Raw genomic sequence first — 17,986 nt, forward strand, 5'->3', positions numbered from 1 at the left:
AGAGATGACAAGATGAAAATGTCCACAAACTCTGGAATTCAGAAGAGCAATATTCAAGGGATAATCTACGTGAGGCAGAGAACATGGAAAGAGGGACGAGCACCTGCAGTAAGTTGGCAGGTGAGTGTAGGACAGTCAGCGAGAAGCTGCAATCCACATCATGGAGCTCCAGAACGGCTCAGAAATTAGCGTACCAGGTATTTCTGAAGGTAGGTATTGGGAAAGGGCTGAAAAGTAAGAAGATGGGTTGAAAATCTGCAGAGAACACTGAGATTGCCCATCTCCTGAGTTGTCGGAAAGGTCGTGATGCGTTCTTACAGAACAGAAAAAAAACATCATGACTTTTCTAACAACCCAATATTTGTCTGCCTGTAATGTGGTACAAAATGGCAAGTATACTCCAAAGAGTAGTTGAGCCAAAAAGCCTCTGGACTTGTGAATCCTAAGCACAGCTAAAGGCAGGTGCAAGAGTTGTAATGAAAATAAGGTGATGGAGAGAGTCCATGGGTTGCATTTCTCCACTCAGCTCTCGGAATGCTAGAGCCAGTCTTCCATCAGCCCAATACATCCCTTACCAAAATCTTCCTGAGGAAACTAATCACCCCAAGGGAAAAACCCCCACTAAAGGTCAAAATCTCTACCCAAACACCCTGTGAGAGGCTCTCGAGTAGACAAGTATCATCCGGCATACAGGGCTTCCAGTCAGCTACAATGCCTTCCCCAAGTATGACAAGATAGCCTGAGATCAGCCAGCCCCCTAAGGAAACCTATAGCCGCAAACCATGATGGCTAAGAACATGGGCTCTGGATCTAGAAGCGTGGGTTCAAATCCCAACTCAGCCATTTGCCAGTTGTGAGACTTGGGCAAATGACTTCAGATCACCTACTATGTAAGTGGTAGAGGAGTAAATAAGTAAATATTTATAAAGCCACCTAGTGCAGTTCCTGGAATATGAAAGGACTGCACAATGTTTAAATGAAAGTTTTTAAAAGCAGCCATGTAGAAATAAAATACTATACATAAGATGACTACCAAAACATGTAAAAAGTTACTTTGTACCCACAAAATTATAGGATGTTAACACAAAAGAATAAAATAAAATAGAGCTCTTATAAATAAAAAATAAACAATATGGAATACTACCCAGTCATAAAAAAGTAAGACCCTGGCATTTGATAAAAAGTGGACAAATATGGAAGATGTAATGCTAAGGGAAGCAAGCCAGACTATGAAAGAGAGGCATTATATGTCCCCACTTAATATATGCTGAATGTCTATACTCTATGCCAGAAACTGAAAGATTGGAAGGTATAACATGCCAGGTCCGGGACTCAAACCATGGTCAGCCATGTGGGAGTCTAGCGATATAACCATTATGCCATCTGTTGGTCCCAGCTTTATTTTTTTTTAAAGAATTATTTATTGGGACCAGCAGTTGACGTAATGGCTACATCACTGGACTCCCTATATGCTACCATGGTTTGAGTCCCAGACCCAGTGGCTTAAACTCACACTGGGCGCATGTGCGTGCATGCCCAGGATCCTGAGAGGAGAATGGAGGAGAAGGGATTGCGGTGTCGCCATCCCCTCTGGGGGGTGATTTCTTGATTTCTGTCTCTCATGGGGATTCTCTACAGAGTTCCAAGGTAGAGCAGGGCATCACATGGTGAGTCAGAGCGAGAGTGTACATGTCTTTGTCCATGGTCATCTCTTTATAATGACACCTAGAGTCAGTTTTGAGGGCCCCATCCTGATGACATTATCCAATACCCATCACCTCTCAAAAACGCCACCTTTCAACACCATATTTCAACACCATAATTCTATTTTTTACCCTCTTTTTTTTTTTAAACTTTCATCTACATTTATTTTATGCTGACTTTATTCCCATGCCATAAGTTTTTGTTTCTTCAGTTTCTTCTGGGATATCTTTTTATTCTGTGCCACTTCCTCTTCTGGTTTAGGAACAATTTGCTCCTTTTCAGTGAGGATCATCTCGATGTGGCAGAGGGAGCTCATGTATGGGTTAACCCGTCCATGAGCTCTGTACGTACGATGGCACATCTTTGTTCACCTGAACATGCTCAATAACCAGAGAATCCACATCTAACCCCTTAAGTTCAGCATTACTCTCTGCATTTTTAAGCATGTGTAGCAAAAATTCAGCACTCTTTTTGGACCACCGACCTTGTGTCCAGCCCCACTGTTAAGCCTGGGCACATCTACCAACTCCACCATTGTAATTACAGAATGGCACACACTGCTTCTGTAAAGTGACATCCTTCAGATACTTGGTGGCTTTTCGAATATGCATACCCTTGATGGCCTGGGCAGTTTCATGAGTGTTCTTAAAGTAAACACGAAGATTTGAACCTCTTGACTTGCATGACTTTGTGGGGTTCTCTCGGTCAAGCGAATAGCAAACCATTTTCAAAGATCATCTCAGGCCACTAACAAGAAGAGGAAGAGCAGTTTTTACCCTCATAAGCCCATTGCAGTAGGAACCAAATCTTAACACATTGATGTTAGAGGGACACAGTCAAACCATAGCACCAGCTAAATTATAAAGCAAACATGAATGAAAAATCAAAATACCTTCAGACTAGTAAAGTCTCAAGTCTCAAATTCATTTCCCTTTTTTTTTTTTTTTTTTTTTTTTTGTGTTTTTTTTTTTTTTTTTTTTTTTGGGTTTGTGCGGGCACACACTGCTTCTGTAAAGTGACATCCTTCAGATACTTGGTGGCTTTTCGAATATGCATACCCTTGATGGCCTGGGCAGTTTCATGAGTGTTCTTAAAGTAAACACGAAGATTTGAACCTCTTGACTTGCATGACTTTGTGGGGTTCTCTCGGTCAAGCGAATAGCAAACCATTTTCAAAGATCATCTCAGGCCACTAACAAGAAGAGGAAGAGCAGTTTTTACCCTCATAAGCCCATTGCAGTAGGAACCAAATCTTAACACATTGATGTTAGAGGGACACAGTCAAACCATAGCACCAGCTAAATTATAAAGCAAACATGAATGAAAAATCAAAATACCTTCAGACTAGTAAAGTCTCAAGTCTCAAATTCATTTCCCTTTTTTTTTTTTTTTTTTTTTTTGAGAAGCTTTTGCTGTAGGGCAAGTACACTCGCTAGAAAGACAGAGAGAGACAGAAAGCGAGAAATCACCCCCCAGGGGGATGACCATGCCACAATCCCTTTTCCTCCTTTCTCCTTTCGGGATCTTGGGCACGCACGCACACACACCCAGGGTGAGTTTAAGCCACCAGGTCTGGGATTCGAACCGTGGTTGACTATGTGGGAGTCCGGTGACACAGTCATTACACCAACTCCCATTCACCTTTCTCAGGAAACTTCTAGAAGGTAGAACCTGTTACAGAAATGGAGTAAATCAAGGAAGGGGATCGCATGGAACCTCTGCCTTTGGATCCTACCATGAGAAGGGTAGGCTATAAATCCTCAAGATGATCATGAAAGGAGGTCCCAGGATGATGGCAGCTGCTGAATTGCCTAGGGAGCACCTAGTCTAGCTAGGAAGGAGGATAAGGACTCTATGAGATTAAATTAGAGACAGAAGAGACATAAACAAAGGTGTAAGATTCCAGAGTAAGAGACAGAGCAAGAACAAGAAAACAAGAAAATCAGTTTGGCCACATTGAGGTGTTGCTTAACTCTGGCAAAGACTTTGAGGATGAGCAAAAAAGAATAAGACAAAAGATAAACTAAGCAAATGAGGGAGGGGAGAATAAAAAGAGGACATGCAATCACAACATATTACATGACTCAGCATAAAACATGTATCATCATGAAAAAAAAATGACTATAGGTTTAGCCCAAAGTTGTAACTTATGGATTGAGGTGGAGGGATAAAAGTTTAATCTTTATTTCCCCTGATAGAATTGTGATAGATGACATTCTTGAAATTTTTTAAAATTTTAGGTGACATAAGCATATCATTTAGAAATAGGTAATTAAATTAAGCAACTAAAAATAAAGTAATTATTCTTGGAAGTAAAAAAAATTGAGATAAAAGGGTTGGTGACAGTTCTGCTATTTTTTTTGAATGACATGCTTTAACTTTTAAACTATTGTTGAATTCTAAATAACAGGAAGAGAGAAAGGGTCTGAAGGAAAGATGTTATTTATTCTACATTACAATGCAGAACATGCTTTCCACTGTAACCCACAGGCATCTTCGAGGGGGTAAGGAAAGACAAGAGTTGAAGAATAAAAATGAGGAGGGCTTACATGCATCACTTGGGGACAGTTATCTTTGGCTACCAGGCTACTACGAGGATGGTGTTAGTCAGGTTGGACAGGCAGTTTCTGAGCAGATGTCACTGCAGAGGGATTTTTGCTGTAAGGTTGCTGTGACCTATGGATGACAGTTCTTGTTATCATGCACCTGTTCATGAGAATCACCCCCCTTCATGGTCTTCTGCACCATTTTATTCATTTATTTAGGCTTTGTTATAAGGAATTCCTTTTTGTTTTGTTTTGTTTTAGGTTTCTGCCATAGGGCACATGCAGTAGCAGGGGAGAGACAGAGAGACAGTGAGAGGGGAAGTGAGAAATAACCCCCCCCAGAGGGGATAGTCATTCTCCTTCTGGGTTTTGGGGCATGCATGCACGCATGCTCAGAGTGATTCTCAAGTCTGCAGATCTGGGACTCGAACAGCAGCTGCTCATGTGGGAGTTCAGCGTCTTAACTACCACACCACCTGCTGGCCCCAGGAATTCCACTTTGATTCTGACAACTTTTATTTTGATTATTTTTTTTAATTTCAATATTTAAGTTTTAAATACAGGTAGAAATTTTGGGTAAGAATAAATATTATGCTGAGTTACTAAATGTCGACAGTTACTATGTTCTAAGTAACATGCTAGAAGTTTTATATGCATTTTCCATTCATCCTTAAAATAATCCCACAAAATAAATGCAATCATTCCCATCTAGGATGGAGAAAGAGACTATAGAATACTTGTCCAATGTTATGCACCTAGACAATATGAGTCAGGGGTTTTTATTAATTTATGAATTATTTCATTTATCTTTATACATTTATTTATTTATTTTGACCAGAAAAGGACAGAGTGAGGTGAGGGGTGGTGAGAAAGCCAGGTCTAGGACTCAAACCACAGTTGGCCATGTGGGAGTCCAGTGTCCTTAACCACCATGCCACCTGCCAGTGGAAGAGTCAGGATTTAATCTCAGGTTTAACTTCAAAACCTGTGTTTGTCTCCATCACTTCCAATTCTGATTCAACAAGTTTTCTAAACACAAATTTGATGTCTAATTGACCAGACCCAGCAGCATATGAGATTCTCACATTGTGATGCTATTAAAACATTTTCCCTCTTTGCTTCCCAGACCCATGGCAATGCACTTCTTGGACCTCTAGGGTTGGATAAAGCCCTATGACTAGTCTGGGCAAATGAATTCTGAATAGAAGTAACATGTGTCACTCTATGACTCCACTTAGTTGTCAATGTGAGGCCCTCCAGAATCCCCTTCCACCTGCATGGTGATGAGCAATTTTCAAGATAATAGTCATATGTCTGTTGGAAACGCTGGTTATATTTTAGACCCAGTATCAGGGAGCATTCCCTATCACCCAGATTATGGTTGTATAATAGTACTTCTCTCTCTTTTAAGGTTTTTGTTGTAGTGTGTGTGTGCGCTCACTGGAGAGGAGTGGGAGAAACAGTGGGAGGGAAAGCAAGAAATTTCCCGGTGGTGTGGATGGCCACACCACAATTCCTTCTCCTCTTCTCCTTCTGTTATTTTGGGCACACACACACCCACCCCCAGAGTGATTTTCAAGCCACCAGGTCCAGGATTTGAACCACAATCAGTCATATGGGAGTCCAGCACCTCAACCACCACACCACCTGCTGCCCCAGCATTTCTCATTTTACAAAAATAAAAAACAGGGCTTTGTGAAGAAATGGCTGATTCCATGTTTGGACAGAAAGGTACAAAATGTGCCTGGAACACACAACATATCACTAAGGAGACTATACCTCTATAGGGGAAAGGTCATTTTAAAACCCAGAAGGATTTTGTTTTTTGTTTGTTTGTTTGGTTGTTTTTTTTTTTTTTTATCAGAAATCAGGTCAAAAGGAAATGGAACATTTTCCAAGGCCTGAAAGAAAAAAAAAAAACTATCAGCTCAGAATCCTATAGCCAATGATAATATTCTGAAGAATAAAAAGGAAACTAAGACATTCTCAGATAAATAAAAACTAAGCAAATTTGTCAACAGCACTATACCCTAAAATGATTTGTCACCAGTAACTTACCTTTCTTAGCTAAAGGAAGTTCTCTAAACCGAAAGGATATTTAAAAAGAAGAAAACATGGAATATCAATGCGGTAAAAGGATTAATGATCTTCCACAGATGTCTACATCCTGGTCCCAGGAACATACGAATATGTCACCTTATATGGCAAAAAAGACTTTGTAGGTATGAGTAAGTTAAGGATTTCAAGATGGGGGGATTATCCTGAATTATCTAGGTGAACCTGGTGTAATCACAAGGGTCCTTAGTGGATGGAGGCAGAAGAGAAAGAACCAAAGAAGGAAATGTGACAGTGGAAATGTGGCAGGGTGTGGGGGGGGACTTGAAGGTGCTACCCTGGTGGCTTTGAAGATGGAGGAAGAGCTCATAAACCAAGGAAGGCAGGTGGGCTCTACAGGGTGGAAAAGGCAGGGGCCAGATTCTCATCAGAGCAAGCAGAAAAGGAAGACCCTTCAAAAGAAATGTGGCCCTGACCATCTACTTTAGACTTCAGACCTCCAGAACTATAAAATAATAAAAAGCTATGTTGTCTGATAATACCGGATTTGGGGTAATCTATTATAGTTGCAATAAGAAACTAATATAGTCAAAGATGGAGAAAGAACATGGTAAGCTAAATTATGGGCAAATATCAAAGACTTTCCTTCTCTTGAATTTTCTAAACTATGTTTGAAACAAATATAATAACATCATCTGATTGAGCTCTAAATAAATATAGAGGAAACAATGCAATTCTAAGTTGGGGAAAGTGAAAGGGCATAAAGGAGGTGAGATTTCTGTGCTTCATTTGAACTGGTAATACATGCGCAAGGCTACTAGTTGTGTATCTACAATATGATATCTAGAACAAGCACCAAAGAAGCTACACAGAGACACATTCAAAAGCAATATCACTGGGGGTCAGCAGGTGGTGTAGTGGTTAGGCCACTGGATTCCCACATGACAATAGTTTGAGTTCAGGAAACAGGTGGCTTGGGAACCACACCAGGTGTGTGTGTGCACCCAGAGTGTGGAAAGGAGAATGTAGGAAAGGAGATTATGGCATGGCCATCCCCCTGGGGGTGATTTCTCACTTTCCCTCTCTCTGTCCCTCTCCCACAAGCACCACATAGCAAAAACCTAAAAAAAAAAACAAAACAAAGCAATATCAGTAAAATAAAATGCATTTTTCCAAGGCAGATCTTAGCTATAGGGTATGTGCACTCACCAGAGAGACAGAGACAGAAAGCGAGAAGTTACCCTCCAGGGGGGATGACCATGCCACAATCCCCTCTTCAATTCTCTTCTCGGGATCTTGGGCATGCATGCACACATGCCTGCCGTGAGTTTCAAGCTGCCAGATCCAGGACTCAAACCACGTCAGCCATGTAGTAGTCAAGCAATGTAGCCATTGTGCCATCTGCTGGTCCCAATAAAATGGAATTTTTTAAATGTTCAAATAACTTGCAAGAAGGCAAGTAAAACAAAACAGAGAGTTAGCCTCTGGCTGTCCTGAGCTGGTTGCCCATGGGGAGATGGAGCCCTGGTGGCTTCATCACCAGCACATCCCATCCACCCAAGTAGTGTATGGCTTACGTGATGATCACTGGGCACCTGGGCAGCTCCTGGGGGCGAGAACTGCTAAAGGAATTTAGCAAGCACACCACAGAATCAAACCAGGAACATTTGAAGAACCAAGACTCCTAGGCATCAAAATCAAAATTAAAATCAAAATCAAAAGTTTATCAGTCCTTTTATACAATGACAAACATTCCAGAAAAAGACTCTACACCAGAAGATACAATAAATCAACAATGGAAATCAGAACTCCAACAGGTCAATTATGAGCAGATATCCAATGATCCTAATAGAAGAGCACCTGAAGAAACAAGGGAAACTGGCCTGTTGAAAACAGAGAAAATAAAACCACAGATAGAAAAGAGGATATGTAATTCTTGTCCTCCGTGAAGACTATTAGTTATTGGAGAGAAAAATGAGAAATATATTTGATGAATGTTAAAACACCAGACAACAAAGCCATTACTTAATCTGATAGTCCAGATTAGAAGACAAGCTCTATTACAAGCAATATGTGGACAAAGAGGAAATATTTTCTAGAATCTTTCAAGAACAAAATAAAATATTGCTTAAGAGATCTATATTTTAATATTTTATATGCCTTCATATAAAGATTTTAGGATTACAAGCAGCATTAAGTAAAGATTTCTATTTAAAACCTACTAGTGACATTCAGTTTTAAGTTAGGTTCTTATTTAAAATAGGCCCCCAATTTTAAAACAGCTGCAACCATGTAAAGAATTGTATATAACTTGTGTCCTGGGGGCTGGCTGGTGGCGTGGTGTACTCCCACATGGCCGATTGCAGTTCGTGTCCTGGACCTGGCTGCTTGCTTTCTCACTTTCCCTCTCTCTTTCTCACTCTGTCTGTCTGGTCAAATTAAAACAAACAAACAAACAAATAAAATAAAGTTAAATAAAATAATTCTTTAAAAGAAAAAAAAAAAAAAAACAGAAAAGGCAGGCCAGAAGAAGACTGAGTCCACTATGAGAGTTGAGATCTAGGGATTTCAGAGATAAGGCAATGAAGATGTTCTGCTGAGAATTTGCCCTGGTAGAGCCCCTGTATCCTCCTCTCTGTCTCTCTCTGTCTTTACATTTTTTAATTTTTCTTTTTAAAAAAAATTTTAAGGTAAAGATTTTTTTCTTGGCTCTGAAATCCTCCTTTATCTTGGTAATAATATTTTTCCCTTTCTCCCTCCCATCTAGCAGAAAGGGCAGGCCAGAAGAAGACGGAGTCTACCATGAGAGCTGACATCTAGTGATTTCAGTGTCGTGCTTTCATTTTTTGATTTTTTAAATTAACAAATAAATATTTTTTTAGTTTGTTTGTTTGCTTTTTCCATTTTTTCTCTTTCTTCTTTCTCCCTTTCTGTTTTCTTATACTTTTTCTTTTACCTCATCACTTTGCTGCTTTAGCCTCAACCCACTGAGTGTCTAGACAAGTATAAGTGAAAAGTGTCAAAATCTGAATACTATTTGGCTCCTCATATCCCTCAACTCTCACTGAATCTGCAACACAAAGGGAGAAAAATGCAACGCCAAAGAAACTGTAGACCACATCTTCCTTTGCACCTCTGATCACTCACATTGATCTTCTAGAAATTAGAAATGAATAACCCATCAGATGACTAGAAATCACCACAAGGGCACAAGAAATATGTGAAATCAAGATAATACCAAAACCCAAGGCATACACAGACAATATAATGGAATTCATATAAATGTCTGATAAAGAAATTATAGAGTATTCATTGCAACAAAACTAACAGAGATGGAAGAGAGGAGAAACAATGAACACCAGAAGAAAAAAGCCGGCATTCCAGGAGGTGAGGAAGTTCTTGCAAGAGCTGAAAAAGGAAATATACACCATAAAAAGAATCCAATGGAACTGTTGGAGACGAAGGCTATAATACAGGAAGTCAAAACCTCCTTTGGAAGTATTAAAAGCAGACTAGAACATACAGAAAATCGAATCCCAGATGTAGAAGATAGAATTGCTGGACTAGTAAAATTCACCACAAAGACTGAGAAAATAGCCCCACAAAAATGAGAATAACATATGAGAAATACTAGATATCATTAAACATCCAGACATCTGGGTAATCAGTATCCCAAAAGGTGAAGAGACTAATAAGATCATTGACAATCTATTCCATAAAATCCTGGAAGAAAACTTCCCAAACCTAGAGAGGCATTCAAAGATCCAGACCCAAGAAATACAAAGGACCCTCAAATAGGGTCAACCCACAAAAATCTTCTCCAAGACACATTATAGCCAGAATGACCAAAACCACAGACAAAGGCAAGATACTCAGACTGGCAAGAGTGAAATGTCAAGTTACCTACAAAGGATATCCCATCAGGCTAACAGAAGACCTCTCATTGGAAACATTGGGAGCAAGGAAAGAATGGGAAAATATATTCAAAGTGTTGAGTGAAAAACAATTTCAATGAAGAATACTATATATGGCAAGATTATCCATCATATGGGAAGAGAAGACAAGAACATTCTCAGATAAACAAAACTTGAAAGAATTTACCAACACCAGACCAGCTCTCCAAGAAGTTCTGAAGGGAGTGCTATCCCAGGAAAACTAAAGTCAGACACACAGAAATAAGAGTTCTAAAACAGCTAAGAACACAACCAGCTTAATGGTAGGGACAAGTCCAGAGTTGAATGTTATCTTCCAGAATTTAAACAGAATGACCAGACCACAACAGAAGATAAAGTACATGAGTGTGAACTGGTGAAATAGAATTTTGTGACTTTTGACTAAAACATTACTGATCTTCTATGCTTTGTTTTCCAGTGTTAAGGAGTTTTGTCTTCTCTCGAGTTGTGGACAGGTCCATGTACTTACTATTCAAACAGAATCGTAACTTGTTTCCCAGCTTTAAGAATTAAGCAAAGTTCTCTTAACATTTTTTTATTTTAATTTATTAAAGCTAAAACTGCCTTTCTTGAAATTAAAAAATTTATTTAAAAAATACCTATTTAGTAACCATAGTAAGTTATATAGCCTCAGCTATGTGCTATTTTATACTATATTCATTCTACCCACAGAGTTTCATGCCTAAAGTCAACTTTTGTTTACAGATGCATATGTATCAGCTGAACTTACTATTGAAAGTATTTAGACGAATTAAGCTATTTTGTGAATCAATACAATGTGGGAAAGAAAAAGAAATGGAAAGTTGGGACCAGCGGTTAGTGTAATGGCTATGGCACTGGACTCCCATGTAGTTGACCACGGTTTGAGTCCCAAACCCATGGCTTAAACTCATGCTGGGTGTGTGTGTGTGAGTACCCAAGATCCCGAGAGGAGAATGGAGAAGGGATGGCGGCATGGCCATCACCCATGGGGAGTGATTTCTTGGTTTCTGTCTCTCTGTCTCTGTCTTTCTGGCAAGCGTACACGCCCCATAGGGAAAAAAAAAAAAAAAAAGAAAGAAAGAAATGGAAAGCAACTGCAGATACCAGAGACAGGGTGGGAATATACACACACACACACATGAAACAAGAACTGGAAAATTATTTGTTGACAATAACATGTATGATTAAGCCACTTCACAGTGTATTCTGGCTGGAAAATTGCTTTTGATATGCTTTTGTGATGTTCAGTGAAAGTATGTAAAATAAATTAATTAATAAAAAAACTTGTGTCCCCACTAAAATTTTAAAGAATTTTATTGTCATCAAATGTTTATAAAAAATGTTTCCTTGTATTTTTTTCCTAAATATTGTATATGATTAAACTTAAGACAGGGAGAGACAGAGAAAGATTTTAAAAAGCATACAACCTATAGAGAACAAAATTTAAATGAAAATATGACGAAGGATAAGTAATTGAAGTTAATTTTTTTTTATTTTCTTATTTGCTGCTTGCTAACTTCAAACTTTCAAAAGCAAATTTTATTCATTGATCTTTCATTATTAAAGGTTGCTTTTAATTAACATCAGCATTTTGGAAACCCCAAATCAAGCTGTTCTCTGAATTTGATTCTCATCTGCCAGAGTAAGTTACTGGACACCTTTGTAAGTATCTGTTCTGCACACAGATCTTACATATATGTTCCCAAGACCCTGTCTGTATAATAAGCAGTTTCTTTTTTTCTTTTTTTTTTTTTTTTTGAGAGAGATTTTCGCTATAGGGTGCATGCACTCGCCAGACAGAGACAGAGAGACAGAAAGCGAGAAATCACCCCCCAGGGGGGATGACCACGCCGTAATCCCTTCTCCTCCATTCTCCTCTCGGGATCTTGGGCACGCACGCACATGCGCCTGGCATGAGTTTTAAGCCACCGGGTCCGGGACACGAACCGCAGCTGACTACGTGGGAGTCCAGCGACATAGCCATTATCCTAACTGCTGGTTCCCAATAAGCAGTTTCTAAATAACACTTTTTAGAAGGGGGCCAGAGACTGAGGAAGAGAGAAAAACGTATTGGTCACCAAAGGTTATCTACTAAAGTTGGATGGCAGTTTGCTAAGAAACTAACTGCGGAGTTCTAAAACAACAGTACTGAAAACTGGAAACTTAGATCATAGCTCATTTCCCCTTTGTTTCTTTCATTTTTGATTTTGCAGTTTTACAGATGTTTATAGAAAAAGGATATTTTCACCACTTACAAGTTTTTATTCTGGGGTGCATATTTTTGTACTCTTTTTTAAAATCTTTCTCTGTGTCACACATACATACACACACACATGCACACACGTGTGCCCCATGTTCACACTGGTTCTTTTATTCATGAAATATAGAAACCCAATCTTTTGGTGTGCTTAAAACATATCACTGTTGGTTCCAGCAGGTGGCATAGTGATTGAGGCACTAGACTCATGGATAACCACAGTTTTTTGTGTTTTTTTTTTTTTTTTTGAGAGATTTTTGCTACAGGGCGCGTGCGCTCACCAGACAGACAGAGAGAGACAGAGAGACAGAAAGCGAGAAATCACCCCTCAGGGGGGATGGCCATGCTGCAATCCCTTCTCCTCCATTCTCCTCTTGGGATCTTGGGCACGCACGCTCACGCACCCGGCGTGAGTTTTAAGCCACCGGGTCCGGGACGCGAACTGCGGTCGACTATGTGGGAGTCCAGCGACATAGCCATTACTCTAACTGCTGGTTCCCAGATAACCACAGTTTGAGTCCTGGATCCAGAGGCTTGAAAATCACACCATGCATATACGCATGCATGCTGAAAATCCCTGACAGGAGACTGGAGGAGAGGGGATTGCATTGTAGCCAGCCCTCCTAGGGAGGATTTCTCACTTTCTCTCTCCATCTCGCTGACAAGTACATATACCCTATAGCAAAAATCTTTTAAAAACAAAAAACATATCACTGTTAGCAATCCCACTCTGCCCCATCATGGAGTAAGTGATACAGGACCTTGTGTAAGGAGAATTAAACAACCAAAGAAAATCTTAAAGTAGATTATACTGTAGACAATATTAAAAAATAAAACTGTAGTTTCTCTACAAATAATATTTAATTCCGCAATTGCACAATGTATACTGGTTAAAATTACACAGGAAATCTAAACTCTCAACCACACACAGAAATCAGCCTCATATATAATCTGTTTATATATTTTATTGGGGGGTGGCTTACCTAGTCCTGAAGAAATGGATATTGTAAGGTGGTAAAGTTTAGGTTACAAACTATTATTTCATTTTTTTCTTTTTTATACCTTTTGTTCAATAAAAAAGTATAATATTAAAAAAAAAACAGAGAAATTAAAACTAGAAAACATACGCACAAAAAAAATAAAATTCTATGTAAATTCTAACCTGTCGATACTAATTAAAAGACAGAGATTGACAAAATATTTTAAAATTATTCATAGAAATTTTAAATATGTAGGTAGCAAATAATAATAGAGCCCCAAATATGTGAAGCAAAACTGATGTAATTAGAAAGAGAAATATGCTTTCATAAACACAGTTGGAGATTAACACCTCTCTCTAAACAGAATATCTAGAGAGAAATTGGCAAGAATCTAAAATAACTAAACAACACTATCAATCAATACATTCTAATTGAAATCTGCGGAATATTCCACTCAACAACAGAATGTACATTCTTCACATGAGCCCACAAAACATACACCAAGATAGGCCCTGTCCATGCCATAAAACAAATTTGAGCAAATTTAAAAGAACTAAAATCATCTACTAGGTTATTTGGCCAAAATGGAATCAATAAATTAATAACAGATGATAACGGGAAACTCTCCAAATGTTTGGAAAATAACCAATATTCTTTTAGAAAAAGATCCATGAGTCAAGATTATTGTTTTTAAGTCTCAAGAGAAATTTTAAAATACATTAGGCTAAATGAAAACAAAAATACAGCGTATCAAAATTTCTGGGACGCAGCTAAATATGAAAAGAAAATGCATAACATAGCACCCAGTGCGTAGAAAAGAGGAAAAGTCTCAGATCAATAATCCGTGCTCTTACCTCAAGAATCTTAAAAAAACAAGAATCTTAAAAATTAAAAAAAAGAAGAAAGGAAATAATAAAAGTAAACTTTTAAAAAATCAATGGAATCAAAAGCAGAAAAACGGAATAGAAAATCAAGGAGATGAAGAGCTGGTTCTTTAGAAAGGTGATGAAATAGAGAAACTTCCAATGAATAGAAACTGTGTCAGGAATGAGACAAGGATCAAAGGGTAACAAGGGAACATTGTGAACTGTATGCATAAATTTGACAGCTTTGAGGAACTGATTCACTTTGTGTAAAAACACAAATAACACAACTAACCCAATGTAAAACAGATCATCTGAATGACCTTATAACTTTTTTATTTTATTTTTTTTTTGGAGAGATTTTCATGACCCTATAACTTTTAAGGAAGTTAAATTCATAATCAAAAAAGCAAAAACAAAACAAAAACTCTCCAAAATGCAATCTTCAGGCTTAAATGGTTTCTCCTGAGACTTCTACCAAATGTTTAAAAAAAGAAGTAACCAATTCCACACAATTTTTTCCAAAAAACAAAAAGGGAAACACTTCCCAATATGTTTCATGAAGTAACAACTAACCTGATACCAAAACCAGACAGTACATTAAATAAATTAACTAATTAACTAACTAACTGACTAACCAAAACTGGAGCCTGTGCTGCTGCCTACTGGGGAGAAGTGGCAGCTGGTGAGGGAAACTGAGACAAGAGACTGCTTGGGACTTCTTCCTGCTGCCTAACCCCTCCAAGGGGTATTTTGAGACTTCATAGTTTTCTGAACCATGCAAAGCAATGCACAGTGCAACTCCTTTTCCTCTCCCATATGAAAATCTCCAGGTTATCCCCAACAACAACAGAATATACATTCTTTTCATGAACCCACAGAACATATACAAAGATACGCCATTGTCAAACCTAGAGAAGCAAGCAAATATCCAAACCCAAGAAATACAAAGAACCCCAAAAAGAATCACCCCAGAAGATATTTTCCATGGTACTTCATAGCCAGAATGACAAAAATCACAGATAAAGGCAAGATACTAAAAATGGAACAGGAGAAACTTCAAATCACTTGCAAAGGTTATCCTAGCAGGCCAGCATTGGACCTCACAGCAAGGAAAGAATGGGAAGATATACTCAAAATGTTAAGACTAGCTCTGCAAGAAGTTCTAAAGGGAGTGCTATACCAGGAAAACTAGAGAGAGACAGAAACAAGAGAACAAAAATCAACCCATTCTCCAATCAAGAGAAACAGACTGACTGAGTGGATTAAAAACAGAAACCCTCTGTCTATTGCCTACAGGAAATGCACCTCACGGATAAAGACAAACATAGACTAAAAGCGAAGGGCTGAAAAAAAGGTATTCCAAGCAAGTGAAGACCAAAAAAAAGGCTGTAGTTGTGATATTAATTTCAGGCAAAACAGACTTTAAGAGAAAAACTGTAAGAAGGGACAAAGAAGGGCATTATATAGTGGTAAAAGGACTTGTTCACCAAGAAGATAAAATGCTTATAAAATATCTATGCACCCAACACAGAAGCACCCAAATATGTGAAGGAAATACTGTCATAGCTAAAAGGCGAGAGACTGCAATACACTAATCATTGGGGATCTCAACACCTGCTATCTCCTTTGGACAGTAAATTTAGACAAAAAATAAGCAAAGACATACAGGATCTAAATGATACTATAAATCAAATGGACTTGACAGACATATAAAGAACCTTCTACCCCAAAACCATGAAATACACACTTTGCTCACCCCTACGTGGAACCTTTTCAAAGATCAACCACATGATAGGGCACAAAACAAGCCTTTACAGAGTCAAAGGCATAGAAACCATATCCAGCATCTTCTTCGACCATGATGGAATTAAACATGATATTAATTTCAGGAAAAAAAATAAAAAATATGCAAGCATATGGAAACTAAACAACCTACTCCTGAATGACTTCACAACTACTGAAGAAATTAAGACTGAAATCAAAAGATTCATTGAAACCAGGTTGACTGTTCATCGGCAAGTGTTGAAGATGTCATCCAAAGGAAAAAGTGGTTCTGGAAAAGGGGGTAAAGGGCGAGCAACATGTAGGAGTGATACTGCTGACAAGAAGTCACAGGTTCCCAAAGGTGGTGGCGATACAGTAAAGGTCAGACACATTCTATGTGAAAAACAGCAATATTATGGAAGCCATGGAAAAGTTAAAGTCTGGAATGAGATTCAATGAAATGGCCACACAATATAGTGAAGATAAAGCCAGGCAAGGGGGTGACTTGGGGTGGATGACCAGAGGATCCATGGTGGGACAATTTCAAGAAGCAGCATTTGCCTCGCCAGTCAGTGGGTTGGATAAACCTGTGTTTACACACCCACTAGGTAAGACAAAATGTGGATATCACATTATCATGGTTGAAGGGAGAAAATAAAATTATATAAAAAACTGAAAGAAAAAGATTCATTGAAACCAATGATAATGAGTACATGAGTTTCCATAACTATGAAATGCAGCAAAAGACGTCATTAAGAAGGAAGTTTATAGCAATTAGTGTGCATAAGAAAAAGATGGAAAGGTGGCAAATGGACAACCTAACATCATGCCTCAGGGAACTGGAACAACAACAACAAAATCCAGAGAATGCCAGGAGAAAAGAAATAATAAATATGTGAGCAGAAATAAATGAAATACAAAATAAATGAACTATACAGAAAATAAATGAAATCGAAAGCTGGTTCTTTGAAAAGATAAACAAAATCAACACATCATTAGCTAGACTAATTAAGAAGAGAAAAAGAAACCAGATAAATCATATTTGCAATGAAATAGGCAATATTACAACAGATGTAATAGAAATACAAAACATTAGAGAATACCATGAGCAACTATATGCCAACAACAACAACAACAACAAAAACATAGACGAGATGGACAAATTCTTGGACACATATAATCTACCATGATTGAATAAGGAGGATATAGAAAGCCTGAATATGCCCATAACAATCAATGAGATTGAATCAGTAATAAAATAACCTCCCAGCAAAGAAAAGCCAGGGCCTGGTGGCTTCACTTTTGAATTGTACAAAACTTTTAAAAAAGAGTTAACTCCTATTCTATTCAAATTATTTCTTTTTTTTTCTTTTTTCTTTTCTTTTCTTTTTTTGGAGAGGTTTTTGCTATAGGGCACGTGCACTCGCCAGACAGACAGAGACAGACAGAGAGACAGAGAGAAAGTGAGAAATCATCCCCCAGGGGGGATGGTCACACCGCAATCCCTTCTCCTCCATTCTCCTCTTGAGATCTTGGGCATGCATGCACACATGCCCAGCGTGAGTTTAAGCTGCTGGGTCCGGGACTCGAACCACGGTCGACTACGTGGGAGTCCAGCGACATAGCCATTATGCTAACTGCTGGTCCCTATTAAAATTATTTCTAAATATCCAAAAAGAAGGAGCCTTCCCAAATTAACTTTATGAAGCTTCCATCATCCTTATCCCCAAAACAGAAAATGACATGACCAAAAAAGGAAAACTACAGACCAATATCTCTGATTAATATAGATGCAAACATTCTTAACAAAATACTAGCAAATCATATTCAACAACATACATAAAATATTATTCACCACAATCAGGTAGGCTTTATTTCA

General features: G+C 38.4%; 2 pseudogenes; one reads left to right on the plus strand and one right to left on the minus strand.

Annotated features, from left to right (window-relative positions):
* Positions 1 to 1,882: 1,882 nt before the first annotated feature.
* Positions 1,883 to 2,479, minus strand: LOC106734564 (60S ribosomal protein L17 pseudogene; annotated as a pseudogene).
* A 10,758-nt stretch (positions 2,480 to 13,237) lies between these two features.
* On the plus strand, positions 13,238 to 16,765 carry LOC114007264 (peptidyl-prolyl cis-trans isomerase NIMA-interacting 4 pseudogene; annotated as a pseudogene).
* Positions 16,766 to 17,986: the final 1,221 nt, after the last annotated feature.

This window comes from Tupaia chinensis, unplaced genomic scaffold, assembly GCF_000334495.1.
Source record: "Tupaia chinensis unplaced genomic scaffold, TupChi_1.0 Scaffold000146_1, whole genome shotgun sequence".
Taxonomy (NCBI): Eukaryota; Metazoa; Chordata; class Mammalia; order Scandentia; family Tupaiidae; genus Tupaia; species Tupaia belangeri.